Raw genomic sequence first — 22302 nt, forward strand, 5'->3', positions numbered from 1 at the left:
GGAAAGCCTAGGGCACAGGTAAGCCCTTTTCTCAACAACAATTTTCTATTCATCTTTCAATACTAAATTGTTACATAACTTCTCATAAGCTGCCCTTATCTCAAAATCTTTGATTTCTCCTAATTTTCATAGATAATAGGATCTTACATCCTAAATGGTTAGGACTTTAGGTAGAATTGATGACAAGGTGCTAATATCATCTTCAGTCTTTTCAAAATTCACATTGTCCCATAAAATTAGTGCACCTTGGTTGTTCCTCACAATTTGAGCATTGTTATCTTTCAACCTTTCTCTTTCTAAATCTATTTCAATCTAGGGTTTTAAAAACTAAACATTCTAATAAATTCTCAAAAAACAATTAACTCCACACTAAAAGTAACACTTACTCACTCTATCAAACTTGCCAATGCTTCATTGTGATTCACTTTTCTTGTTGCTAAATTTTCCTTAATTTCCTTCGAATCACTTGTGAACTTGTGAATAGAAATGTATGCCCAAATTTGATAAATACCTTCAATTTTCCATTTTAGGTCTGTAGTAAATGTTCTTGTACTTGTTAGTTTTATGACAGCTAGCTCAACATCCATTTTTACTTATAAACACTCAATTAACATTACCATACTTGACCTACACTAATTCATTCAGTCAACACATTAAATCAATTGATCACTTGATCCATACTACAATACTCGATTAGTATAGACTGTAATACTAATGCTCGGTACTCTCTATAATAAATGATTCTCTTTCACTTTTCTTTCCATGGATCTATTCTTGATGCATCTTTTCTTATGAAAATATGAACTTTTAGCACATCTATGTTAGGAATTTATATAAGATATATCATGGAATATATAGTTCCTACATACCTTCTTCATTTAGTTAGTTGTGGTGGGATCACCTGATCCATTGGATTGGGTGATCTCAACTTCCCTTGCTCCACTGCTTATGGCTTTCACTATTTCTTTCCATGTTTTCTTTACCTCATGTTTCTCTTTTCCTTTTTCATTTCCATTTTTTGGTGTAGGTTCTCAAGTTCTATAGTTTCTACTAACATGTCCAACTTCCAACTTTGAGACAACTAAAACATACTAGATCTTCATTCATCAATTTTTTGTATTTCCTTTGAAATGTGTCTTAATGCAATTCTCTAGAATGTGACCATATTCTCCACAATAGTGACAATTATACCATGTATTATAATCCCAATTATAGTATTTCCCTTTTCTTGGTGCTTGTTCTTGTTTCTCAAGTGTCTAGATAGATTTTATCTTGAATCTATACTCATGAGATCTATGTCCATATTTCAAATAGTTATAGTAGTATACTTTAAATGTAGTGAGTGAATCACCTTTCTTTGATCTACATTCATGTACTTTATGTCTTACCTTCTTCCATTTAAAGAATTTACCAATAGACTTAGGTTTAGATTTTTGCATACCATCTTTTCTTCTACATACGTTACTTGTGTGTCCAAGTTTACCACAATGAAGACATGTAGTTTTTTCTTTGGATTTAGCATTTCTTTATTCTCCACTCTTCAATAAATTTCCTTCTCCAATTGATGGAAATTATTTTTTGTATCCCAATCCAAAAGTATCTTTTGTTGATCTAGGTGATTTCATTAGCTCTTCAAAGTGTTTGATAGCCTCACTTAGTTTGTTAATTCTTTCTAGAAGTTCCTTTTCATTTCTCAGCTCATTTCTTAGTTTTTTATTTTGTGACCTTAGATTTATAATCTCCGTGTCCTTCATGTTTTCTTCTTGAGTATCAATTATCAATTGGTTCATCATATCCAACTTATTATTTGTGAGCTTATGTACTTTAAATTATCTCTCTTCAAGTCTGGTTACCATCTATCTTTTGTTTTCTTTAACCATGAATTTGTCTTCTTCAACTTTCTTCTTTTTCTCTATTACTTCACATAGTCTTATTGATTGTGTTTCCTATTCTATTTTGAGTTATCTTACCTCTTTTCTTAGAATGTTTTTCTTCTCCAATATTTCTTCTATTATTTTATTTCTATCAGAAGTCTTTCCATTGTCAAATAATCCTTTTGTATTTGTTTCCTTGCATAGTGTGTCATTTTGTTGAATTGCTATCTCTTTCTTTTTTCTCAATGATTTCCTTAGCTCTTCTCTTGTTCCTTAGAGTTGTTGCAATATGATCTATATTTTAATTATCTAGTTCTTAATAATTTTTCCCATCTTGTATTCCTCCATCTTCAAGATCTAATCCTCTCAAGCTGTTAGACTTTTTCCAAGAGAATTTAACTTTGATACCAACTATTGGAAGAATTTAATGGGAAATAAGATACTAAGGGGGGGGAGGGGTGGTGATTTCATGATCTTAAAATTTTACTTACAAAACCAAATTTCTAAATTCACACCTAATTCATCTCATTTCTTAGATCTAACATCAAAATTGTAATGCTAAATTGTAAATGAATACATAATATCCATGAAAATATTCAACACATAACATAAATGATTTGGTTACCTAGAAACACTTTAATATGAAGGTAAAACTAGGGTGGGGATGAAACCCACAAATCTTGATTCTTGCAGTAATAAAGTGTTGGAAATGAGAATGGAGTAACTGAGAGGGGGAGGGGGTGAATCAGTTACTACAAAAACATTTCACAGCCCCTTAGATGTCTAAAAGTTTGATCTATTTTACAGATTACTGAAACTTGATATTGTAGCAAATAATAACAATCATTAAGAACTGATATCAAAACAATTCAGCAAACTCAAACACTAGAGACACCAAATTTAACATGGAAACCCAATATGGGAAAAACCACCAATGTAACTAGTTACTGTTTTTCACTCTTCTGAAGTGAGCCCTGTTAGGAGCCAACCCTGTTAAAGGTTACAAAACACACTGTTAGGTGTGACCCTATTAGAGGATTTAATCACCCTGTTAGGAGTGGCCTTGCTAGAGGTCTTTAGAACAATTCAACTAAATTGTCAACTTGTTAGAGGATTTATAGAATGGCTGTTAAACCAACTCTGTTAAGAGATTTTGAGTTCACTGTTACAATGGTTAAAAAGAAACAATGAAGTGATCTGATATAATATTCAACTTATCTTTGTTGATTACAGATCTCTGTTATTCTTGACCGAATCCTTACTGATCAAATACAACTTTTTAGCTCCTTCAACGCATCTGATCCTTCATCAGACTTCTTCAGCATTCGCTCTTATGTTCAATATTTGCTCATTCCATATCCATACATTCGCACTCTTATGCATCCAAATTCTTACTCCTTCGAATTCACAACTTGATCTTTCATATATACCTTACAGATTATCTTAGTCGGCTCTAATCACTGACCAATAATCAAACAAATATAATAGTCGGCTAAAAATAATTAAAATTACAAACTAACAAATCCCTTTACTAGCCGACACTGCTTGGTTAATACTGTTCAGAAAATAATTCCTGTGTTAACCGACTGAGCTCGATTAATACAGTGAACTCTGTGACATCCCTTCAATCGCCGGGAGAACTCGATAAGTATAGATGACTGAGTGAGCTCGGTAGAAACTGTCTTTGCCAAATTCCCTTTGGACACCGAGTGAACTCAGTAAACATTGACTTTCCTTTGTTTACCTTCCCAGATCGGTAAACACTAACTTTTCTTTGGTTACCTTCCCAACTCGGTAAATACTAACTTTTCTTCGGTTACCTTCCCAGCTCGGTAAACACTAACTTTTCTTCGCTTACCTTCCCAGCTCGGTAAACACTCTGTCATAGTTTCCTTTGATCATCGAGTGAGCTCGGTAAGTACTGAACTTCCTTCATTTAACCAAGTTAGCTCGGTAGAAGCTATCTTTACAGCATAATATACAGCAATTCTCGGTAGACTTTGTAAACAACTATGCTTACCTTCTGAGCTCGGTAGACTCTGTCTGATGACTGATATGACATTTGTGTAACATCAAAGACAACACTCAATTAACCAATTGTATCCAACAATATCCCTCTTTGGAATTGATGGCAACACAATATGTCATAGCAGAATGAAATTTGAAAACAAGTCCTTCTCTTAGTGCAGCACTATATGTCAACATAATACTTCTCCCTCTTAGATAGAAACTTCTCCCTCTATGAAGGAATTGTATAATAGAAAGATATGATAGTTTTATTCTCCCTTTACAAATGTTTACAAATTTCAGAATAGGTATTACAGTTTTACTCTCCCTCTTTGACAACACATGCCAAAGTCAATATAACACAGTAAAAGCTTTTTTCTATGCCAAAAGTACTTCTCAACTGGATTACAGTGTACCTCATGTACAGATTCATATGCAATGACTTCAATACTCTGCTGCATCAACTTGATTGATTTTCAACTTGTCATAGGTTGATGCATCACTTAAAACTTTATTTTAGTGAACTTCAGATAGGGGAGTGATCCCTAACTTACCTCTGAGATACAAGAATGTATCCTTAGGTAATGGCTTTGTGAATATGTTAGAAATTTGTTCCTTTGTATGCACATATTCCAATCTGATCTCCTTGTCCTGCACCAATTCTCTGACAAAATGATATTTTATTGCTATGTGCTTGGTCTTGGAATGCATCACTAGATTCTTGGATATGTTGATTGCACTAGCATTGTCACAGAACATAACAACTGGTTCTTTGATTTCCATCTTCATTCCTTGTAATAACTGTTTAAACCAAACAATGTTGGAACAGTTTACTGTTGCAGCAACATACTCTGCCTCTGTTGTAGATTGGGATGTACAATTCTTCTTTTTACTTGTCCAAGAAACCAATCTCTTTCCAAGAAAGAATGCTCCTCCACTTGTGCTTTTTCTGTCATCAAGATTTCCTGCCCAATCAGCATCAGTAAAAACTTTCAAATCCAAATTACCTCCAAGTTTGTACCATAGTCCATAATCTTCAGTTCCTTTCAAATATCTCATTATTCTTTTGATTTCCATTAGGTGAGTGTCTTTTGGTTTTGCTGAAAATCTTGCAACAATACCAACTGCAAGAGCAATATCTGGTCTTGTATGAACTACATACTGTAACTTTCCAATCATAGATCTATACAATGTTTGGTCTACTTCTTTGGATTCATCATCTTTGGTAAGTTTCAATCCAGTACACATAGGAGTTCCAACAGGTTTGCAGTCCTCCATACCAAACTTTTTCAATATCTCCTTGATGTATTTTGATTGAGTAAGAAAGATACCATTCTTATTTTGTTGAATTTGAAGACCAACAAAGAATTTTATTTCACCAAACATAGACATTTCAAATTCCTTGTTCATTTGTTCTGAAAATTCTTTGCAAAGATCATCATTCCCTGTGAAAATAGTATCATCTACAAATATTTCTACCAAGACAATCTTATTATCTAATCCTTCCTTTATATACAAGCTACTATTATCATTAGCTCTTTGAAAACCAATCTGAATAAGATAATTATGCAATCTTTCATACCATGCTCTAGGAGCTTGTTTCAGACCATACAGTGTCTTGTGTAATTTGCAGACCATGTTCCTTTTATCTGGATCAACAAAACCTTTAGGTTGTTCAATGTAAACTTCTTCATCCAGTATTCCATTGAGGAATGCTAACTTGACATCCATTTGATAAACTTTGAATCCTTTGTGAGCAGCATATGCAAGTAAAGTTCTGACTCCTTCCAATCTTGCAACAGGAGCAAAAGTTTCTCCATAATCTATACCTTCTTCTTGTGAGTATCCTTTGCATACCAATCTAGCTTTGTTTCTGGATACCTTACCATCTTCAGTCAACTTTTTTCTGAATACCCACTTGGTTCCAATTATATTCTTGTCTTTAGGCCTGGGTACAAGAGTCCATGTCTTGTTCTTCTTTATCTATTCTATTTCCTCATTCATTGCCTCAATCCAACTATCATTTGCCAGTGCATCCTTAATACTTCTAGGTTCAAAATCAGCAAGTAAAAAAGTATTTTTCAACTTACTTCTTGTCAGGGTTCCTTTAGATTTGTCTTCAATGATCTGATCTAGTGCATGATGTCTTCTGACATATTTTTCTAATGTAGGTTCCTTGCCTCTTGAATGAATTTCATTGTTATCCTTCTATACTTCAGATTCTTGTTGTTCTGGCTCAGTAGATATTGGCTCGGTTGATTCAAACTCGATAGACACTTGTTCGGTAGTGTCTAAAAGTTGCTGAGGCTCGGTTTGAACTATTTGCAACTCGGTTACTGAAGACTTAGGAGTTGAGAATTCTTGAGTGAACGGTATACTTGGTATAGTATCTAGTTCAATGTAAACAAATCTCTTGTAGTCTTCAGGTTCCTTTTTGCTTTCTTCTTCTGATTTGTCTGCAAACTCATCAATTTTCACATGTGCACTTTCTATGACCTTTTGAGTGGATAGATTTAAACATCTATATGCTTTGCTTTTGCAGGAATATCCCAAAAATATTCCTTCATCACCTTTTACATCAAATTTTTCTTTTCTAGATTCTTTCAAAATATAACATTTGTTTCCAAATACTTTCAGATAACTTACATTGGGTTTGTGGCCATACCATAATTCATAGGGAGTCTTGAATGAGTCCTTTTTCAGCTGTACTCGGTTTACTGTATGAACTACAGTGCTGATGGCTTCCTTCCAGTATTTGATAGCAATGTTCTTTTCTATCATCAGGGTTCTTGCACAATCCATAATGGATCTGTTTCTTCTTTCAGCTATTCCATTTTGTTCTGGAGTTCCTGGTGCTGAAACCTATCTTTTAATACCTCTTTCAATGCAGAAGTTATTGAATTCATGTGAAATGAATTCACCACCTCTGTCTGACCTTAAACATTTCAATCTTTTCCCTATTTCTTTTTCTACTCTTGCCAAATACCATTTAAATTTCTCAAATGCTTCTGATTTATTTCTTAGATACATGACAATCATCATTCTTGAGTAATCATCAACAAAGAGAATGAAAAAATTCTCTCCAGTATAGCTTTCTATTCCAATAGGTCCACATAAATCAGTATGCACAATTTCTAATATATCTTCAGATTGATAGTTTTTACTTTTAAAACTAGTCCTTCCCATTTTACCAATCTGACAGTTCTTGCATAGACCAACCTCAGGTTTCTTAATGTTAGGAATGCCTCTTACTTTCTTGAATTTGCTTATTTTTATCAAATTATCAAAATTGACATGACACAACCTTTTATGCCATAACCAACTCTCTTCAATTTGAGCAATAAAACATAAGAATTCACCAAGTTCTAGATAGAATAAGTTACCTTTAGTTTGGGTGCCAGATCCTATTAGCTTTCCTTGCTCATTCAATAGTCTTGCCTTTCCATGCATGAATTCCACCTTGAATCCAGTATTGAGTAACTGTGCCACACTTAGAAAATTATTTTTGAGACCTTCAACCCAATAGGCATTATTACAAACAAGTTCTTTGGTTAGACAGATTCTTCCTCTTCCTTTTATGAAACAAGGTTCATTATTACCAAACCTTACACTGCCACCATCATAATCTTCAAACTGATCAAACTTAGTTTTATCACTAGTCATATGATGTGAGAAACCATTGTCTATAATCCATGTATCATTCTTACTTATATGAGAGATAAGAGCAATTTTATCTTCATCATCATTGTCAGAATCATCTTTAACAGCAATATAAACAATTTCATCCTCACTATTATCAGAATCTTCAGAATTTTCAGCCATGAAACATGATTTCTTACCTTTTTTCTTGAATGATTTGAAATCTTTCTTGCCATTCCATTTGTGATCCTTCTTTTCATTATTGTTCTGCTTGTTTGGGCACCTAGCTGCAATATGACCAATTTCTTCACATGAAAAACATATTAGAGGAACTTTACCTTTATATTTTCCTCTGCCTCTGGAGTATTTTCTTGCTAGAAGAGCTTCAATTACTTCAAGATCACTGTCTAAGCTTAGATCTAATGCATCTTCACTTTCTGACTGAAGTTTCTTTTTGCTTTTCTCCTTGAGTGAAAGTTTGGCCTCAAATGTTGATTCCATGTTCTTGGAAGCTGGAACATAGTTGTCAAAGTTATCTAGTTCAAATGCAGTTAATCTCCCAACTATGGCCTCAAGATTTATCTGATGATTTGCTTCACATCTTCTTTCCTGAATTGCAGACACTCTGATTGCATAAACGGGAAGCAAGGTTCTAAGAACTTTGCTTACAAGTATTTCTCCTTTGATGTCACCACCAGCTGCCCTGATTGCACTTACACATGCTTTAACTCTTTCAACATACTTTGCAATGTTTTCATCCTCTCTCATCTTCATTTGATCAAATTGTCCTCTTAGACTTTCTACTTTTGCTCTTCTCACATTTTCATCCCCTCCATAGATTTCTTTTAGCTTGTTCCACATGTCAAAGGCGGTTTTGCAGTCCTTAATGTCATCAAATTCTTCATAGCTGAGAGCAGATGCTATGTCTATCATCATGTTGTTGTGAGTTTTTTTTTTAGCAATATCATTGACTGACAGTGTGCTAGAAGGTTCTTCATATTCTTCTTCAAGGTATTTCAGTCCAGTATCACCAACAGTAGCTAGATGAAGTTTCATCAATCTTTGCCATGCTGAAAAGTTATCTCTATTAAGTTTTGGAATTTCTCTTTTGTAAGACATCCTGATCTTTTTCTTAGATCCTTGAAATCTTCTCCTGCAAGTACCAAAAGCTCTGATACCAATTGTTGGAAATGAGAATGAAGTAACTGAGAGGGGGAGGGGGTGAATCAATTACTACAAAAACATTTCACAGTCCCTTAGATGTCTAAAAGTTTGATCTATTTTATAGATTACTGAAACTTGATATTGCAGCAAATAATAACAATCATTAAGAACTGATATCAAAACAATTCAGCAAACTCAAACACTAGAGACACCAGATTTAACATGGAAACCCAATATGGGAAAAACCACCAATGTAACTAGTTACTATTTTTCACTCTTCTGAAGTGAGCCCTGTTAGGAGCCAACCCTGTTAAAGGTTACAAAACACATTGTTAGGTGTGACCCTGTTAGAGGATTTAATCACCCTGTTAGGAGTGGCCTTGCTAGAGGTCTTTAGAACAATTCAACTGGACTGTCACCTTGTTAGAGGATTTATAGAATGGCTTTTAAACCAACTCTGTTAAGAGATTTTGAGTTCACTGTTACAATGGTTAGAAAGCAACAATGAAGTGATCTGATATAATATTCAACTTATCTTTGTTGATTACAGATCTCTGTTATTCTTGACCAAATCCTTACTGATCAAATACAACTTTTCAGCTCCTTCAATGCATCTGATCCTTCATCAGACTTCTTCAGCATTCACTCTTATGTTCAATATTTTCTCATTCCATATCCATACATTCGCACTCTTATGCATCCAAATTCTTACTCCTTCGAATTCACAACTTGATCTTTCATATATACCTTACAGATTATCTTAGTCGGCTCTAATCACTGACCAATAATCAAACAAATACAATAGTTGGCTAGAAATAATTAAAATTACAAACTATCAAATCCCTTTACTGGCTGACACTTCTTGGTTAATACTGTTCAGAAAATAATTCTTGTGTTAACTGACTGAGCTTGGTTAATACAGCGAACTCCGTGACATCCCTTCAATCACCGAGAGAACTCGGTAAGTATAGATGACTGAGTGAGCTCGATAGAAACTGTCTTTGCCAAATTCCCTTTGGACACCGAGTGAACTCGATAAACACTAACTTTCCTTTGTTTACCTTCCTAGATCGTTAAACACTAACTTCTCTTCGGTTACCTTCCCAGCTCGGTAAACACTAACTTTTCTTCTGTTACCTTCCCAGCTCGGTAAACACTAACTTTTCTTTGCTTACCTTCCCATCTCAGTAAACACTCTGTCACAGTTTCCTTCGATCACTGAGTGAGCTCGGTAAGTACTAAACTTCCTTCGTTTAACCAAGTTAGCTCGGTAGAAGCTATCTTTACAGTGTAATATACAGCAATGCTCGGTAGACTCTATAAACAACTATGCTTACCTTCTGAGCTCGGTAGACTCTGTCTGATGACTGATATGACATTTTTGTAACATCAAAGACAACACTCAATTAACCAATTGTATCCAACATAAAGTTAACTTGTTAGAGTTATGATGTTTGACCATAATAAATGAGTTTTTCTCTATTAAAAGCTATTAAGTCTGCTAGGTCTTACCCTATTAAAGGATTTTACACTTACAATTAAGTAAGAACTCTATTAGGAGATTAATATATACCTATTAGGATCACTCAGTTAAGAGATTTTCCCTGACTCAATCTATTAAAAATTATTCAATACCTGGCCCTTAATTTTCTCTACAAGCTAATTTCAGATCTCCTCTATTTAATGTCTCAATCTAATCTCTTAATATAATATCTTCATTGTGTCCTTCACTACTTGGATTTCTCTATCTAATTTCCTTTCAGACTCAAACTTTCTTACTTTGTTCTACCCATGTTTTCTCCTTCACTTGCACATGCACACTTTTATTTGCACATATGCATTTCATACTGATCTTAGGGTTAGAACCCTCTTTAAAAAGACAATCTTTCAAAGTTATGGATCATAATCAATGGTTTATAATTCATCTTGTTTTGTCATTTCCTTCTGATTTTTTGATTGGTTAATTTTATTTTCTTAGGATCATTACCTTCTACAATGATGTGTAAGCCCCATCTTAACTATCTCTACAATTATTAAATATCATATAGAAGTCAGCCAAAAATGGCTTACATAGGGGTCTGTGAGATTATAAATTCATATGAAAAAAATATTCTGCTTGACATATGAATGTTTTTACACTTGATCATTGTGAACATTCATGTTGGCACTTAGCTTCTACATGCTTGTTTCTTACTCTTTTCTCTGGAAAAAAAAAAAATTCAATTTACTCAATCTTAATTGTAATAGCTCAACTTATATATGTGCTTGGTCTTAATTGGGATGCTCAACAATCTCTTGCTTGACATGCAATAAAAAATAAAGAACTCCTCGATCTTTACTAGATGACTCAAAGTGATGACCATTCAACCTTGCCTAGTAAATGACTAAGTGTTTGGACACTAATAGGAAACATAGGCATAGAGATCAACACTATCATCATGTGTATGTTCAAATAATTCCCATGGGTCTAGCACAAACAAAAAATACATCAAACATAGTCTACCTAAAGGACATGGCCCATTACTCAATACCTTGGCCCATAATTTGATGCTTCCTTGCCTCACACAAAATGGTTTCCCACAATAGATATTGGCTTTATCATAAATGGGTTACCCATGTCTAAAAGAACACATATGGTGAGTCAAATCTTGGGTGATCCAAGTAGTCCTACCCATATCTAAAAAAACACATATGGTGAGTCAAATCTTGGGGTGATCCAAGTAGTCCACTAGAATCTATCCTTGCACCAAGATATTGAATAGAAAAATAGGGTGGCCTCTAATCCTAGAGCATCTAGTAAGTTTCTCATTTATAACACTCCTCTTACACCTAATAACATGACACCTTATCATTGGATAAGTAACAGACCTCATAGCCACAAGAATAGCTTTAAGCATTCTCACCTAGTGATTTTCTTATGGCCACAATCCCACAAGTACTCTCCCTAGATGAAGACAACTGTCACACCCCCTAGGGCTTTGGCCTTTGTCAAGAGGTTTTTGATTATAGTCAGTTGGTGTGAGGCCTCGCCCCGACCCATCCTAGCACCAATGATACATTATTATTTTGATACTCATGACTCGATATGACAAAACATTATTGATGCACTAAACATTATTATGATATTTATGATGTGTGATGCTTTACTTTTAGATATTTGATTTTTTCATTTAATGCATTATGAACATGTACGATGATGAAGTGAATGAATGCAAAACTGACACTTTGAACTTTCCAGTTTTTAATGAATAGAATAAGATAAACAATTGAATTGTAGAAAATGGATGCTTTAAATTACATGAATTTCTTGATGCACACACACACACACACACACACACACACACACACACACACACACATGTGTTTCTTGAACTACTGATGTGTGCAATGAGTGTACAAAAAATTTAGTCAAGAAATTCAATGGAAAGACAAAGTTGAACCCCCTTGTTTAATTGTGTTATCTTTGCATTATCTTTCTTTTAGGGTTGTTATTGGTTTTGTTATTCTCCTAGCTTGTATTTTCTCCTATTAATTCTTCAAGGCTTAAAAACATTAAATGTAAGTACCCTAGGGGTAAGGGTATGGGTTGGGAGTACTTTCCACCCCTTTAGCCTCCTTGGTTGACTTTTAGGGTCACTCAAAAACCCTACTTTTGGTTGATTGAGAAAATGGATTGTCATCTACTTGAGTTGGACTCAAACTCCATCTTGAGGTTACTTGAAGTCTAGTTGAGTTAAGGGATCATACTTAGAGGCATTTTAGAGTAGTTTTGGTTTTTTTACCCAATCTCTAGATTTGGAGAAAGTTTGAAGATTGAAGGAAGAAAAGGAAAAGCTGTTCTCAAACCACCATTTTTTCCATAACTCTTTTCGTGAAGGTAGGAGTTCTTCACTCTTTTGAATTGTTGCTTCATGTTGTTCATGCTTGAATCATGTATAAGTTGTTGGTTGTTCTTTATTTTTTGGCTTGCTTGTGTGTTGGGATTGATTTGGAGGGATCTTAACTTGTTCTTGATGTTCTTCTTATGCTTTTTTTGATGTTTTTTTTTGAGGGGATTTCATGGAGATTTTTTTGGCATTACACACCCTTGGATAGGAAAGAAGTGGCCATGTACGGGGGAAGGGCCTTAGTTGGACCTCAATGGTGTAGAGTCTCCTCTCATGGTGAGAGGAGGGAAAGAGGGTAGGGTGTATGGGCCCCTACTTGTCATCACATGCCTTGTTTGATATTGTGAATTCTTGAATATGGAAAGGAATGAAAATCCTTGTGGTATTAGCCTCAAAAGGGCCTTGTAGAAGAACAGAAGTTCTTGAAGTTTTAGCCCCAAAAGGGCTATGTTATTGCATGGTGATTGACGTCTTCCATTGAGAAAATCCACCTCCCCTCTAGTCAAGTCCTATGTTTGGATCTATTGTGTAAAACCTGGTTAGGGTGTATGCTTGAATTGTTCTTGATGTTGTGATGATTCACCCGGGTCAGCTCTTATCTTCTCCTTATATTTCCTTGAAGTTTTCAAGGAATTAGAAAAAAGCATTATGAAGAATTTTGAAGAGATTTCATTTGATTTGTAATATGATGTAAAAATGTATTTGAACTTTGATGTATTGGCAAAGAAATTGGGTTTTCTTACTAGTTCTTTCCTAATGGAGCCTTGAACTAGGATGAATAATAGAGAAAGAAAAAGATTACGAAAAAAAAAACTCCTCTTATTGCTCTCATGTCAATTCAAATTTTTGCATATGTAGGTGAGAAAATAGAATGATAGATAATGTCTTCAATTATGAATTTTCAAGTTTTCAATTATGTTAATGAAGAGAAATTTGATATGATGAAGCTTCCAATTTGATGTATAAGTATTAAGATGAAATAAAAATACTACATTGGGAACTCAAAATTTTGTCTCTCCTTGTTAAGTTTCATGATGAAAAAAATCAATTAGATTAAGAGATTATGTATTTCCTTGAGTTCAAAATGGAACATGCACCTTTGTTATATGATGTTTAATAAAACATAAATTATAGGAGGAAAGAAAAAAAGATTATAACCTTACACATTCCCTTGTATTAATATGCTTGTTAAGTAGAAATAAATGTTATCACAAGGATAGAGACCACTAATTCCATAACAACAACACATTATAGCTTAATGAAAAAATTATTACTTAAAAAAAAAAGCACCTCCAGGAGAAAATTTGCTCTCTAGACTTTGTATGAGAGTTGCAAAATTTTCACCCAAAGGCAATAGAGCATATTCTTGCTTGATGTCCTTCAAAATAAAAATAATAATAAAAGAAAATCTTTTACCAAATTCGTTGATACAAATATACATTATAAAATTAAATTTTAATGGCAATAGTTATTCATGCTAACATATCCTACCCAAATCTACCTAATAAACTTTTTAAAGTTAATGTCCCCTCCCTTTTTCCCTTTTTTTAATTTACTATTTGAATTGGCTAGGCGTGGGCCTCACCCTCCTCCCTACCTCATGTGTACGTGTGTCAGTTGTTGGCCCTGTCACATCAAAAGGGGAGCAAGGAGAATGTTTAACACTCAACACTTATACCTTCAAACCCCCCCCCCCCATATCTTTCCCCCATGCATAGGTTTTAATTCACCTCCCACCACTCATGCAAACATAGGAAGGGACAGGTCTACAGTATGTAGACCTTGGGCAGTGCACTGCCCATTAGGATGTGGGGTCACGTGTGTGTGCAGTCCTCTAGGTCTTAGGTAGTAGTTAGTGTTAGTTTATGTCATTTTAAAAAAAAAAAAATTTGCTTTGTTAGGATAGTTCTAAGGGTATTTAGTTAGCTTTAGTTTTATTGTTAGTTTTAATTAGATTAACATTAATTTAATATGTAGCTCAATAGTTATTATTTTGATATTAGAAAGTAGTTTGATGTTAACTTAAGAATGTTCTAAATTAGTAGTTCTAAATTTAGCTAGATTCTTTTGTTATAGTAGTAATGTTATATGATTTTTGGTTGATTGTTACTATAAGTTGTAAAGTTTAGTTAGTATGTAGTTTTAGGAGAGTTTATTAGATCTTAGTTAGGATTTAAGTTTATATTAAATTTTGAATAAGAGTAGCATTAAACTTTAGTTAGAATTGTAGATGTTTGATAATATTAGGAAGAGTCATAATGTTTTTATGTTGGTATGGATGTTAGTATATAATAGTGTCTTAGTTATTAGAGTATTAAAGTAGTTCTAACTTTAAAGTTTTAATTTGAATTTAAAATATTTTATCCAAAATAATTTTAATGTTTTAATTAATTAGTTTTATACCATTGTGAGATTATTAGATTGATTTTTATATTGGCATTTTAATGTGGAACTCAAATTTATAATAGTTTAAATAAAGTTTAGATTTGCTTAACAATTGTATTGAAATAAGTCTAGTCTTCAATTTTAATCATAGATGATAGATTAATGAATTAGATTTCTATAAGCATGTTGGAGTAAATTTTAAAGTTAGTAAGGCTTGGGAATTAGGTTTAAGAACATAGTTAGCATGCGTGGAATAGTTAAACTTATGTGGATCTTCTACAATTTTCAAATTTCTCTTAACGTTAGATGATTTAAAATTGTAATGACATTTAAGTTATCAAGTTAATGAAAGAGTCTAGTTAATTAGATCATTTTTAGGGTTAGTGGTATATTAATCATAATTAAATTGTATCTAAAACAAGATTTTGTAATTTAGGGATAGATGTCATTTTATTAGCATGTTAGTTAAAACATATCGAATAAGTATTGTGATAATCTAGTGTTTCCTTAGGAGGTAATAAAATTAATGAATCATTAAAACAAATTGATGGATTAGGACTTTAGTTAAATGGTTTAGTCACTTAATTTACTTAATGGTTTTTCTAGAAACTTTCAGTTCACCCTAAGCATCTATTTTATGATATGTTCAAACCAAGTTGTAACCTTTTATCATCGATGGTGAACTTGCACCTATCTTCAAAGTACCTATGGTTATCTAAATTCAAAACCACTCAAAACAATTAGTTTCATCATTGATTAAACCTCTGAACCTTTGTCGACCATATTATCTTAATTAATTCTTATCACAAAAAAAAATTGTGTGCATTTTGCGGATATATTTTTTGGGCATGACAGTTGGGTTACTTGGGTTTCACTTGTTCCCACTTTGGGTTGTTTGTATTGGTATGTTTCCACCAATAGAAGATCCTCTAAAGGAAAAATCTCACTAATGAAATTGACAAAATGGATCCACACCAAAGAGGTCAAGATTTATGATTTAACTTAGAATGTGAAGAGTATACTCTCCTATTCCTTAGTTATTCCCTCAAACATGCCCAAAAGATCAATTAAAACCACTCAAAGGTGGAGTATCCCACTCACTTTCTTTGATCCAATGAAGGGTCAATATTTTTTATTCACCCAAAGGGTGAAGAGCATACTCTCCTACCAAAAAAGGACCCCTACTCATGAATTTCATTTATCTAATTAAAATTAAAAACTAATCTAATGTTGCACTTGAAAATGAAAGAAGACACATAAAAACTTGTTTGTTTATTTTGCTTGGGCAACCCTACAAACATGTTAGTATCCCTTTTATCTTTGACAAGCATTATTTTGTTTTGTTTTGGCAAGAAATGTGCAACTGCTACAAAATAAAAGGTTTAGGGAATCAAAAATAAGACATACAACAAAATAGTTGTTAGTTTCCTCAAAAAATCAAGTTGTCTTCCAATCAAGTGTATGCAAATCAAAAGTGCAAACTAATCACAAATGCTCTCTTTCTTACTTTTTGCTTTTGACCTAGTCAATAAGATATGATTTGTTTTCTATTATTCAGCTTCAATAATAGAAATACAAAGAAGAGACCCTTACTAAAAACTAGAGAGATTTCCAAAAATGCAATAAATACAACTGTATCTCTTAATTTGTGTCCTACGAACCCATTTTCCCAAAATTAACCAATTTTTTAAATTAATTTATTGAGCCCTAATATGACCTCTAAATTTTAAATAGAAAGAACCAACCCCTCATAGAATTTAGAAACCTTTTCCAAAATGTAAAGATGTTTGAACAAATCATTGATTTGTAACTAGAAATGTTTTCTTATGAAAAATAAAGAAAAAATCATAACTGATGTAAATAAACTCAAAAAAATCTGCAAATTAGAGTAAGATATTTTAAATGCATTCCAAACTTTCAAACACAATTTCAGATCTAAACTCCAAGTGGTTTAGGAGATATGATAAAATCTTTATAAACCTAGGGTTTTGGCCTTCAAACTAATCTACACAAGGGTTAGTGTTAAAACCAAAGTGATAACCCTACAAAACCACTCGATTAGATCAAATAAATGGTTGTAAAAAACCAAAAATGGTAAATGCAACAAGAATACAATAAAATCAAGCTACTAATCATAAAAAAATACAAGAAAATGGAGCTAGAAACATGGTTCAAGCCCATGGTGACCACCAAAAATGTACACACTAGAATGTACACTTCTCTAAGTCCTTCTATTTGAGAGATCTCATGGATTGAGAGTCCCAAATGGAGACCTAGAGATCACTTGTCATGGAGTGCAAAGGAATGCAAAATATGAATAAAGGGCTCTCAGATGAGCCTAATAAATGTAGCCCCTTGCAAGTACACCATAAAATGGGAGGTTCAAAGATAAGAGAAAGAATCCTAGTGTCCAAGAACTAACATAGAATTCTATGCAAATGCAACTAAAGCTATGGAAATATAAAGAAAATGCAAACAAAGATAACAATATGAAAGTATTACAATCTATGTAATTACACTATGTGAGCTATTCTTTAGCACAAAAGGAAATATAAACTAAAATTCCATAATGGAAGAATGAGAAAGAAAATATGAAATGAAAATAAAAGAGTGCTCCAAGCCATTCAAAGCTCCAAAGTCACCAAGAAAACCTATAGCATAATTTTGGCATGAGATTCTAAGATGAGAGAATGAGGAGAGAGCCATCTTTATATAAAAAAAAATTGATAGGGATTAAGAGATAAAAGAAGCATAATCAAGGGAGGAGAATGCATCTTGTCTGATCCATGTGCACAAGCATCTCTACCAATCACAATCAAGGTTGACTTTTGAGAGGGAAAGAAATATGTAGAGGATAGTTAAAGTTGTTTTTAAAATAAATGATTCCACTCACATAGAAAGTTGTGCATTCATGTGTAAACAAAAATACCTTTTCTTTTTTTTTTAAATATGAATAATTCTTTATGTGTGCACACTTAGGATGAGTGGGAAGTGGGGCCTTTTATTTAATTAAAATTGAGAAAGTTATTTTAATTAAATAGGAACTTAGGATAAATTGGTCAAACCATAGATTATAATTGAATAAATAGATTTTTGATGATTTGATCAAGAATAAGCATTATATAAATTATGCAAAATTGCTAGAAAGGGGGATCATAGTCTAGATGACTATTTTTAGGTTATTACACCTAATATGAGATTTCCTAATTAAAAAAATTCATAAATAAATTGAAAAAGGGATTAGAGTAACTAAAAATAGAATAAAAATTATAAAATTATAAAAATATATATGGACATAAGCCCACTAGTAAAATTTAGCTCGTTTTTCGATGCTAATTTGTTGGTTTTTTATGGGATGGTCGAATGTACATTCAATTTTTTTGTCACATTTTTTTGGTCAAGTGGTCAAAAAATAACATGTTCATCATTATTACAACCAATGTTGTCATCAGAAAAGAAGTAAAACATTGTCAAAATATGGCATCAAAATCCAAGATTTGGTTATAGGGATCTGTGATTTGTGGTGCTAGCAAATATCATCTTACAACAAGGATGCTATATAAGTGACACATTTCTCATCATTATTTCTAGGGATTTTATTTCAAGTTTCATCATAATTTTAGTAAGCAATAATAATTTTTGACAAGTTTCCATATAAGCAACAGCATCAACGTCAAAATTATTAAGTAGGCATCAAAATTATGATGACAATATTTTGTTTTTAAAAAAATTAATACAATTATGGCATGCCATGAGACCAAATAGGGGGTAGGATCTTTTCTTTCATGATATTGATGAGGTTGAGTTGTCATTGACACCAAATTATACATCATATCCTTGGTCAAGCCACCATTGATCTCTCTAGTTTTGTTGTCTATTAGTGTCAAACACTTAGTCATATATAAGGCAGAGTTATTCAATCATCACTGTGACCAATTTACTCTATATAAGTTGAGTCATGTATTTTTAAATATTTTGGTTTCATGACACATGATCCATTTCACTTAGAAATGGGGACCCCCTACTTTATTTTTGGCTTTTTGAATCCCTAGTCTAGGATCTAAGTCTTTTTCTAGTGTTTTTTGACCTAATCAGGGTCCTGGTTCAAAAACCCAGTCTCCAAAAATATTGCTCTAGATACTAAGTCATTATTGCAAAGAAAAAAGTGCACTAGCGTGCCAAATCAATAAAAAGGGCACTCTTTGTGAAAAGTACACATCAGTGCAGTTGCACACCTCCCACAGCTGCACAGGGCCCTAGGTCTATCTAACCTGAGAACCCTTCTCCCATTTCTCATTTTTTTTCTTTTCAAGCATCATTGAGCACATCACTGCACCTCTAAGGTGTACCTTCCACTTCCCCCACCTATAAAGCATAAGCAAAAAATAAATTTTACTTCAAAATGAGATGCATAGTAGTGCACCTAGGTGCACTATTGTGCTTCTCACTTTTCTTGCAAATCTTTAAAAAATAAAAAAAATCTCAAAAGGGTTTGTAGTAGCACATCTAATTAGGTGTGCTACTAGACACATTTTCAAAAATTCTAAAAACCTAAAAAATTTCAAAGCTTTATGCATATTTAGGTTATTGCACCTAAAATGCTTATCTTATTAGCACCAAGTAAAAAAGAAGGTGCACATCAGCACACCCCATGAGGTGTGCTACTACATTTCCATATTTAGAAATTGTGCACAAAAAATAAGGTGCACTATTTTGAATTCTAGGGGTATAAAGTTAGTTTTTGGTATTTTCATAACATTAGGATTTTTTGTGTGTTTTTGGGAAAACTAGGTCTTTCCTGTCTATTTTATGTTGTTGTTAAGGTTTGAGTTCTTGATTATTCCTTTTACCTTGTACTAATATGCATTCTTTTTGTGTATATTCAATGGCTTCCTCATTGTCCTCCCTCATTGAGAAGATGGTTCCAAAGTTGGTGGTATTCAAGTTTTAGGGTGTGTCGATGATCACAATTTTAGGATGAGTACTCAAAGATTTAGGACAAGGAGCTAGGTCACATAGATTTGGGTATATTCCTAACACTATGTAATAAACACATAGAAAGAGCATCGATGGTTTCTGCATTGATCGGTCTAGACTAGTTAATGTAACATCACATCCAGTTTTAGTGTAGTCCTCAAAATTGGTCATGACACTAGCAGAGAAATATGTTCTTGAGGAAAGGTTCATTAAGAGAATAACTAGAGAGATCATCTTGGATATATGACCCAACAATATAGAGAAATTATTCCATCTTCCAAGGGTAGATCAACTCATCAGATTGACATATCACCAAGCCGAGAGATAGTATAGGGAACATGTGAAGGAAGCTTTTGAGATTATCTAGTCTTCATACCTTATTCAGAAGACTCCCCTAGGGTGGAAAGCCAAAAAAGTGGATATGACATGGGGCTACATGAAGGAGGATATTGGGTATTCAATTATACTTTTGAGAAGATTCATGATTTTTCCTCCATAAGGATATTTGAACATATGGATGGTCAATTTCATTGAGACTATCAAGACAGCAAAGATGTTGATTGACTGGGCCTCCATTCTCAGAGAGAACTTGGGAGATCAGCCGGTGGTAGTTAGGAATAACCATAGATTTTATATGACTTCATATTTGGTATACCTACTAGTTGTGAGAGCGATGGATTATCCAGGGCTATATAAAAGGGGTAGTATGCGAGATGTCAATGCATGGCCATACATAGTATATCCTTAGCTGGTAAAAAAGAAGCTTTTAGAGAAAAGCAAGGAATATAAGATTGTAAATGATGCTTTCATATTGACAATAATCTAATTCATAAAAGGGAATTATGTGAAAAGAATATCACAAGAGGTAGCTACCAAGATATCAGAAGTTGGGGCCTATTACATCCAATTTTGCATGTTCACATATTTGAGGGTAGTAGGTACAACTATCAACCCTAAGAATCTCCCTATATATCCCAATGATAGACTCATTTTACTAGAGATTTCTTGACAACTCTTGTTTGCATATGACAAAGTTAGAAAATAGCACAAAATATGTTGTATATGGCCTATTGCAATAGGACCATTTAGGGTAGATCAGAGACAAGACATTCTTCCATTGAGTGTGAATGGGATTAGTATCCCTTCAAAGAGTATAATTCTCCATAGCCATATTTTGATAACAATGGAAGGGTACAACATCTAGCAGGCAAGACATTCTAGCATGAGGATGCGGTTGAAGATCACTGGATGAATGCAATAGATGAATACAATATTTGCATAAGGGATTATTGTAGGATGACTCTATATCTAGCAAAAAGGGCTTTAAAGATAAAAATCCCATTGAAGATTTTCCAATAAGATATGGAGGAGTTGCTCAGTCCATTGTTTAATAGGAATAAGATTGGTGACAAGGCTATCATGAATGTTGAAGTTGATAAAGAATAAAATGTAGACATAAATCACAAGGTGAGGCACATCATCAAATTGACATAGGATTGGATCAAGAAACCTTTTAGACTTAATTCAATTCCTCAAATAGTAGTCTTTCATGCTCAAGCCCACCTAGCCAAAGGTCGAGGAACTAAGGTCCCGGTGCCTACATTTACAACTTAGTCACTAGTAAGATAATAAAAATGTGAACCAACTTGATAGGCTAGTTGGATATTATAGGGCTTAGAAAGGCAAAGGTAAAGGAAAGAGGAAGAGAACTTCTCCTCAACAAGTCGAGCCAGAAGAGTAAGCAACTTAGGAAGCTCCACAAAAAGGAGAAGAAAATATACAAGAACCAAAAAATATAGAAGCTACATGAATCCTAGAGGATCCCCAAGTGCCACTACCTGAACAAGGCCAAGGGCAAGTAGAAACTAAAGTACAAAAGGTATCCCTACCTCAACAAGTAGAGCAAGCCTCCCCTTCCATGCTTAAAAGGAGAAATCTCAAGACTCCAGTAAAGAGGAGACAAAAGGTTAGTAGGAAAGTGATCCCTTTCTCATTAGTTCCCAAACCAATTCCTAAAGAGGTAGAAGAAGAGGATGATGAGGATGAAGAGGAAAATATACCTTTGAAATAGAAAAATTGAATCGCCAAAGCCATAGAGTCAGAGAGGAGGAGAAGCTCCATGATCACATCGTCATCTATCTTTGATGAACCCATTCAGGCCACCACATCAAAATATTAAATGCAATAGTGGATAGATGAGTAGTATATGGAGGGTATTAATGTCTTTTAGATGTCAAATTTTGATTTCATGCCCATGGGTACTAAATTGGTTGGGGGTAAGATAAGAGATACTCCAAAAAATCAACCTCAACATTAGGATTGGAGCCAATAGCCACCCAAACCACAAGGACCTAAGGTAGCACCATTAT

This window comes from Cupressus sempervirens, chromosome 9 (assembly GCF_028749045.1).
Source record: "Cupressus sempervirens isolate cs-2001-9-10 chromosome 9, ASM2874904v1, whole genome shotgun sequence".
NCBI classification, from domain to species: Eukaryota; Viridiplantae; Streptophyta; class Pinopsida; order Cupressales; family Cupressaceae; genus Cupressus; species Cupressus sempervirens.